Source organism: Leptonychotes weddellii, chromosome 2 (genome assembly GCF_054177405.1).
Source record: "Leptonychotes weddellii isolate Sample4059 chromosome 2, ASM5417740v2, whole genome shotgun sequence".
NCBI classification, from domain to species: Eukaryota; Metazoa; Chordata; class Mammalia; order Carnivora; family Phocidae; genus Leptonychotes; species Leptonychotes weddellii.
The window spans coordinates 177814425-177823132 of record NC_138370.1 but is presented as its reverse complement, the minus strand read 5'-3'; the positions used below and the strand labels follow the sequence as shown (position 1 = coordinate 177823132).

The 8708-nt window shown below is 52.9% G+C and overlaps 1 pseudogene; it reads right to left on the bottom strand.

Annotated features, from left to right (window-relative positions):
* Positions 1-2294: 2294 nt before the first annotated feature.
* LOC102751159 (large ribosomal subunit protein eL15 pseudogene) lies at positions 2295-5843 on the bottom strand (annotated as a pseudogene).
* Between the last annotated feature and the right edge of the window lie 2865 nt (positions 5844-8708).

The following is an 8708-nucleotide window of genomic DNA, read 5'->3' as shown; positions in this document are numbered from 1 at the left end:
CTGACCACCTGCTCCCCGCCACGCCGTCGCGGAATGCTGCCGGCCCTGAGACCCCAGGCCAGGTCTGACCCAGCCAGACCAGGGCCGGGGAGACCAGAGCTCCTTCCCTCTTACAGTTACTCCTTGTCGACATTAGTAATCTGCATGTTGAACTTCCCTGTTTGACCCTGGGTAGTGTCTGTCTCCTGGCTGGACCCAGGCTGATACACCCTCTTCGTGTTTGTTTTCATATTTCTTTATCGTGGTAAAACAGACATACCATAAACTTAGCATCTTCACCATTTATGTGTAGAGCTCAGTGGTGTTAAGTACATGCACATTGTTGGGAGTCACTGCCATCCATCCCGGAATCTGAAACTCCGTCCCCATTAAACACCACCACCCTCCCCCAGCCCCATCTCCATCCTTTCTGTCTCTGTGAATCTGACCACTCTGGATACTTCACAGGAGTAGGATGGCACAGTATTTGTCTTTTTGCAACTGGCTCATTTCCCTGAGCATTGTGTCCTCAAGATTCACCCTCGGGGTGGCAGGTGGAAGGATGTCTTTCCTTCTAAGGCTGAATAACATTCCCTTGCATGGATGCACCACCTTTTGCTTACTATTCATCCACTGATGGACACTTGGGTTGCTCCCACATTTTAACTGTTGCAGCTAACGCTGCTGTGTGAACATGGGCTGCAGGCATCTCTTCAGTCCCTGGTTCCAATTCTTCTGGAGATACCAGACATGGAATAGCTGGGTCATATGGTAATTCTCTATTCAGTTTGGTGAGGAAACTCCATGCTGTTTCCACAGCAGCTGCACCAGCTTACGTTCCCACCAACAGCGCACGAGTTGCAGTTTCTCCACATCCTCGCCAACACGTGGTATTTTGGTGTTTTGTTTTGTTTGACAGTAGCCATGCTAATGGCTGGTGGTATCTGATTGTGGTTTTGATTTGCATTTCTCTAATGCTTAGTGGTGTGAGCATCTTTCTGCGGCTTGTTGGCCATCTGTAAATAATCCTTGAAGAAATGCCTGTTCAAGTCCTTTGGCCGTTTTTAATCAGGTTGTTTGTTTTTGGGTTTTTGTTGTTGTTGTTGTTGTTGTGGAGTTTTAGAAGTTCTCTACATATTCTGGATATTGGTCCCTTATCAGATAAATGATTTGCAAATCTTTTCTCCTGCTCTGTGGGCTGCCTTTCTGCCCTGTGGATTGCATCCTTTGATGCACACAAGTTTTTTATTTTGACTAAATCCAATTTATTTTTTTTCTTGCATGTGCTTTTGGTGTCATATCAAAGAAATCATTGCCAGATCCAAAGTCATGAAGTTTTCCCCCTATGTTTACCTCCAACAGTTTTATACTTTAGCTCCTACTTTAGGTTTCTGATCTATTTTGAGTTAGTTTTTGCGTATGGTGTGAGGTAGGGCTCCGATGTCATTCTTTTGCATGGGGATGTGCAGTTTCTGTGCAGTTCCAGCACCATCTGTTGGAAGACTGTCCTTTCCTTTTCCCTTGTTGAAAGTCATCTGACCACATATATGAAGGTTTATATCTGGGCTCTCTATTCTATTCCATTTGTCTCTGTCTGTCTTGATGCCAGCACCACACGATTTTGATTAGTGTAGCTTTATAGTCAGTTTTGAATTTAGCAACTCTGAGTTTTTCTGCTTTGTTCTTCCAAAATCTCAAGATTGTTTTGACCATTGAGATTCCATATAAATTTTAGGTTGGATTGTTCTATTTCTGCCAAATGCCTTGTTGAGATTTTGATACAGATTGCATTTAATCTATAGATTGCTTTTGGTAGTATTGTCATCTTAATGATATTACATCTTCCAGTCCGTGAACATGGGATGTCTTTCCATTATGTCTTTGTTAATTTCTTTCAGCGAAGCTTTGTTATTTTCAATGTATAAATCTTTCACTTCCTTGGTTAAGTTTATTCCTAAGTATTTTATTCATTTTGATGTTATTATAGATGAGATTGTTTTCTTAATTTCTTTTTTGGATTCTTCTTTTTTAGTGTATAAAAATCTTCATGATTTTTCACACGCTTTAAAATCTAACCATTGTACACATGCAGAAAAGTGCATAGAACATGAATGTACCACCCAACTGTCACAAAATGAAATTTATGTGTCCATGTCCAGGTCAAGAAATAAGAGTATCACCAGCCCACCTGGTGCCACCTCCAGGCACTTCTGTTCTCCCCAGAGATAACCATTATCCTCATTCCTTTTCTTTTTTTTTTTTTTTTGACTGTCCTAAATTGTTTATTAGTAAGAATTCTGCAAACATTACTTATATTAGCGGTAACAGTGGAGCTGGGGAGTATTGCATCCTCTCCATGCCACACGACGAGAATCACCAATAGTGTGGTGAACTTTGGACCTGTCCCAAGGCCACGTTCTCGTGGTCTGCAGATGTCAGACCTTGCATCTCCCTGTGCTTGTGGACTGGTTTGGTGATCCCCTGGGTGTCAGGATTCCTTCTGATAGCTTTATGGAATGGATCGATGAGGATGACCTCGAAGAATTGGTATGTGGAGTCTTTGACAACCCAGTAAGAATGCAGGACTCTCAGAGCCCCACGGTGGCATCCAGCTCGCTCCTGTGCAACAGACGGTAGGCTTCGGGCAAACTTGAGCCGGTTAGCACCGTGATAGACAGGGTCGCTGTAGGTCGTACCCTGAGGAACTGTGTGTTTGCAACCACCATGACACACACGAATCTGATAGGTGACATAACCTTGCTTGGCTTTTTACCCCAGTCTGTGTACTTTATTGGGCCGGGTTGGGCAGGGGGCCCCATGGGGCGCAGAGAGCTGGCTCCCTGTGTGAAGAAAGTGCATTATGTTGGACTGCTTCTTCCTCCACAGCTCCTGGATGGATCTGTTTGAGGACCTTTAGAGCTGATGGCTGCCACTGGATGGAAAGGCCCATCATCCTGACTTCTAACTCCACAGATTCGCTCTGTCTGCTTGGAACTTCACATAGAGGAAGCATGCAGTGAGTATTTTTTTGTCTGGCTGCCTTGATCAACAATGTGTTCAGGAAGCTCATCCGTGGTGCTACGTATGGCGGCAGGCTATTCGTCTCATTTGTAGACTATTTCATTGTGTGGATATACAACATCCTACTGTCGGCGGCCATCTGGGTATTCTCGAGTTTGGTGCTATTCCAGAAGAGCACTGCTAACGACATTCTTGTACACATCTTTCGGTGAACATATGTGTGTGTTTCTGTTTGGGGATGCATCTGCGGGTGGAATTTCGAGGTGTGCCATATGTTGGGCTTCTGTAGATGTTGCCAAATCATTTTCCAGCACGTCTCTACCAATTCACACAGCCACCAGCTGCGTGCGGGAGTCCTGGCTTCCCCCAAGTGCTGGCGGGGGCCGGCTCACAGAGGCTCACAAGAGCTCCTTGCACACATCTTTCTCAGCTCTGCTGAGATGTGAAGCGGCACCTTGCCATCAGTCACATGGGGATTATTTACTCCATTGACAGTGGCCGGCACTGCAAGTCAGGGCTCCTTCTGCCCCGGAGAGGAGCTCCTTGAACACTGACCAGCACGTCTCTGCTCCAGTCCTTGCCCCCCTGGTGCTCCCTGTCTTTTTCTGTGCAGCAGCCCCCCCGAGTGTGTAGCGCCGTCTCATGAGGCTTTAATGTGCCAGTTCCGCTCACAAAGGACGCACGGTGCACTTTTTGTGTGTTTCTTGGCCATTACTGTCCACTTTTGTGAAGTGCCTATTCACGTTTTCTTGTAACAATTTTTTACGTGTTGTGATTATACGGCCCTTTGATGACGACGTGTGTGCAAACATCTTTTCCTGCAGTCTCAGTGGCGCTTTTGATGAAGAAAAGCTTTAAATTCCTAAAATTTGTTTACAGTTAGTACCTAATGTTGAACTATTTAAGAGATATTTTCTTATCTTGAGACCATGAAGATTTTTTTTGCGTGGGGTCAATTCTAGCTTTTTCCATATAGGTATCAGTTTACCAAGCACCCAGTACCTACTGAAAATAACATTAAAAATACAACCAGTCTTAAGTATTTTTGTTATTATTAATTTCACCTGGGATGAAAAATTTGCTTCCTCTCTCTCTCATGTATGTGTGTATTTTCCCCGCTCTGAGTCATTTGAGAGTTAGTTACAGACACATCGTCCCTCTAAATCCTTCAGTGGTACTTCCTGAAAACAAGGGCAGTCTCTTACGTAACTACAATGTAACGATCAAAGTCAGGAAATTAGCATAATAAAATGTCATCTAACCTACAGACCTTCAGATTCTGTCACTTGCCCCTGTAGTGTTCTTTATGAGTGTGTGAGTTTGCACACACACACATGCACGCACACAGGTAGCTCCTGGCTCGTGCACTGCGGCGCCCAGAGTGCGCGCTACCCTCCAGCAACAGGCACCCACGGCCCTCAGACCCTGCGCTCTGAGCCCTGCCCGAGAGCCGGAGAAGTGGCAGCTTCCAGGGCGCAGCGGGGAAGCCAGAGTAAGACAAGCCACAAACAGGTAACATGGAGAGGGAGAACTATTTCGTTTTACAAAAAGCCGTGATTAGAAATAAGAAGTTAGGGAGCCTGGCTTTGGGGGTTTCCTGGTCGTCGGGCACACGAGTCCCACAGCCGAGCTCCATGTCACCATTGCCACGGGCCCAGGACACTCTACGTCCTTGACCTGGATGTTGCCGTCCACTAACCACCCCTTTCCTCCCTCAAGAAGCCTAGCTCTTGCCTTTGCTCCTTCTGTGTTGGGCTGTGTGTCTCTGCGGAGGTGCGGGGCGTCTGTTCTCCCGGCCCGTCTCCATGAAGAGCTCGCGTCTTGACGTGGCTGTTTCTCAGTGTTCTCCTCGGGGGTTGCTGCTTCTGGGACCCTATTTAAGACAGCAGCGGTGCCTGGGGGGCTCAGTCGGTTAAGCGTCCGGCTCTTGCTTTCGGCTCAGGTTAGGATCCCATGAGTCGTGGGATCGAGTCCCGCGTCGGGCTCCCTGCTCAGTGGGGAGTCTGCCTCTCCCTCTCCCTCTGCCCCTCCCCCCTGCTCGCATGCTGGCTCTCTTTCTCTGTGTTTCTCTAAATATAAATGAAGAAATAATTTACTCCCTCCGGGCCATGGAGATCAACCCCCACCCTGCCTGTGCCAAGCTTTGGGTCACAGGAAGCCCCACGCTTGCTGTTTGTGACCCTCCTCAGGGAGCTCGAGCCCCAGCGAGTCAGATGGTGGGAAACAAGGTCGAGGAATCTCGGATGTGGCTGGGGTGTTGGAGAGGTTCCAGCAGGGCCGGGGGCAAGCTGGGGCACTTGCGGTTTGTCCCACCTGCACCCCACCCCCCATGGTCTTGCCGTTCACAGCACTCCCTGGAGCAGAGGGGAGGACCGGCCCCTGGACACCAGCAGCAGCAGGCTGGTTCTTCCTGGTGGGGCAGGGGGCTGGTGGTGGCTGAGCAAGGGGCAGGACGGGGCTCTGGGGGTCAGTGGGAGTCAGAGGAGAAAGCCAGCGGCTGGAGGATCAGGAACCAAGGTCTGAGACGGGGCCAGGCAGGCGGGGGGCTGCCCCAAGCAGCCCTGGTACAAGCCAGCCCTGGTGTGCTTAGTGATGGAGGCCCTGGTCTTCCGGGGAAGCTCTGCTCACACCACCCTCTCTATCCATGGGATCCTACCGCCCAGGTCCAGCCTGCCACCAAATGCAGGAAGAACCTACCTGGTGGGTGCGGACTTCACGGAGCTTCCCCTCGCTCCACCCGCAGCTCGGTCTTTGTCCCAGCTGTCGTTCTTGGCCAGGCCCTCGCGGCCCGCCTGGGGGACCCACCCTGTGTCCCGTGTAGCCTCCCCCACGCATGCCCCCATGCGGGCTCTGAGGACCTGCTGTCCCCTGGTCGTGTGGACAAGCCTGTGTGTCCCCACCGGAGGGAGCAGGTTCTCCTGCACTGAGTTGTTCTCAAGAAAGTCCCACCCCATGCCCGCGGGCAGGAGACCTAGAGTAGGAGCCGGGGAGCAGGGTTCTGGCCCCCCACTCCATGGGGCAGTGACCCTATGTGCCATCACGGTCCCCACCCCCAGGCCACCCTGCCCAAAGTGGGCCACGGAGCGGGTGGGTGGCGGGCATCTGTCAGGAACGTTTGGGGGGGGCTTGTTCCATATCGAGGGGTCTTGGTGGAGGGCTCTACCTCATTGGGGTGGGGGTGGGCAGGAGGAAGAAGGCTAGAGGCGCCAACAAGACCCAGCAAGTGTTCTCGCCTGGAAGCCCCCCATCTTCCAGCTCATATTCCTGCTCTTAATTGCAATCAATACCTAGAAAAACAGTCGATTCTGTCCGGTGATGTCTACTGGGACAAGGATAACGGGGAGGATTATGCAAATACAGTGCGGGCCGAGCTCTGCATGCAGGTGCCCCAAATTATCCATGCACCGCTCTCCCAATTAACGGCGGCAGCCACCACAATCCTCCTAAATCACCCCGGCCGCAGCGGCCAGCCCCCTGGCCAGCATCAATCACGTTCTTATTGCCACCACGTGCAGGCGGCAGCTCCTCCGTGAGGACCGGTGTGACCGTCCCCCAAACTCCGAGGCTGGTGATTGATGCCACCTGCTTCTCACGTGCCGAGCCACCATCTGCTCACAGGGAAGCATAAACTTGGAATGCGCGCGTCCTGCTGATTTTAACTGGGCTAATTTATTGCTGACGCGCGGAGGAGCGGGGTTTGCAGGGAGCTCTCCAGCCACCTGGGAGCCCGCGGCCCAGCCCTCGTGCCTGTGATCGCGGCTCGATAAGGGCCACGTCAACCACGACCGCAGTCACGCCGTCGCCAGCCCCCCAAAGGCACGGGGGAAAAGAGGCCCAGCAAGGCACCTCCTGTGGGGGATTTATTCCTGAATTAAACCCTCCCAGCCCCAACGGAGGCCTATTCATTTCCACAATCAGCTTTCTTGCCAGTTGTAAACAGACTCTTTCTAAAACTTGTGCATGATTTTAATTACAGATAAGTTTCTCTTTAAAGGACGGGCATTCATGCCTGGGTTGCTAAGCTGAATTCGATACATCTCTATGTTCCCAGTGTCCGGCTGATGTACAGGCTGGGAGAGCATACCCCTGGCTGGTGCCCGGACAGCTCCTGAGCTCTGGATGCTTCTTGGCCCGGAGGCGCCAGGGGCCCGGCAGCCCCCACTGCTTAATAGGGACCAGTAAAGCAAGCCTCACGGGGCTGAGGCACTCAGACTCTCCAGAATGTGCCCCGCACTCGGTGGGCGGGGATGAGGGGGCCACTGGACCCCTGCTCCCCGCTGAGGAGGAGGCTTCAGGTCTCGCAAACTGCCCAGCTGGAGGCACAGAGTTGTGCGGGTGGCCAGGCCTTCAGGGCCAGCTCTGGACCACCTCTTCTGAGAAGGCTCCCGGACCCAGCCTTTCTCAGCTCCTCCTGGGGGTCCCTGCTGCTGATGGCTGAGCCTCTCACTTCAGTCCTGTCCCTGGACTGTCCCATCACTGCCCCTGGGTGGGTACTGAGGGCCCTGCGTGGAGCCCCAGGCCAGGCGTGAGGCCGGGTGCCAAGGAAGGCATTTGACAGAAGGATGGACTGTTCTCAGGGCTGAGCCCCTGTGATGGTGTTGAGGACCCTGGGGTGCCAGGAGGCCTCCCAGCACCTCCACCAGGGAGCATAGGCCGCGAGGGACGGGGGCCAGCCTCTGGGACGGCGGCATGAGTCTGTGAGGTGCTCCCGTGGGAACCCAGGCACGTGTGCGTCAGCTGCATGGACACCGGGGCTCCCCCTGAGGCAGGACAAGAAGGCTTCCCCACCTGCACGGCCCCAGGCATCGTGCGTGCGCGTGAGGGGCACACGTGCACACGTGCTCGGGCACACGTCCATGTGCACCCCTTGCATGCGTGTGCAAGTGTGTGCATGTGTGAGCGTGTGCATTGGGCTGGAGGCCGCCCGCGGGGTTGGCCTTGCTGTGAGCTCCTCTGGTTTGAAGACACACCCTTCTGTTTGTGGGGAAAGATGACAAGTGGGGCGCTCGACGGTCCAAGGCCCTGGGCCTGGCGGAGCCCGCCGTGCTGGGACCGGGCGATTTTGCAGCAGTGAATGAAACCGCCAGACCCTCGCTCTGTGTTCCGGTGGCTTCAGCTGCCCTAACTTTAAATCCTTTCATGATCGCCACATTTTATAGCATGCTCTGGCCCTGGGATCAATAGATCGAGACAGCTGAGGACCAGGTACAGTCTGGCCCAGATGGTCAGGGGGGCAGCCACCCAGGACAAAGCACCCCCACATCCGCTCAGGGCAGGCAGGCTGGGCCCCCCTCTCGGGAGCCAGCTGGTGGCGGGGGCGGTGAGGGTGGGGTGGTGGGCTCGGGTCCCAGGCTCTCCTGGGGGCTCATAGCGTGGCAGCCAAGTGAGCTTCGCTTTTGCAGCGTACACTAGGACATGCCGGTTTCTCCCGTTTCCAAGGCCTGGGCTCATCACCGGACAGGGACACTGGGAGACACTGGTCTTCACAGAACCAAGCCTACTGTCACTGTGCGGTCCAGCAATCCTGCTCCGTGGTGTCCACCCGCATTAACTGAAACCTTACGTCCACACCAAAACCGGCACACGGATGTTTACAGCAGCTTCATTCATAGTCGCCAAAACCTGGAAACAACCAAGACGTCCTTCGGTGTGTGAGTGGATAAATTAACCGTGCTGCACCCAGACAATGGACTATCCCTCATGCTCAC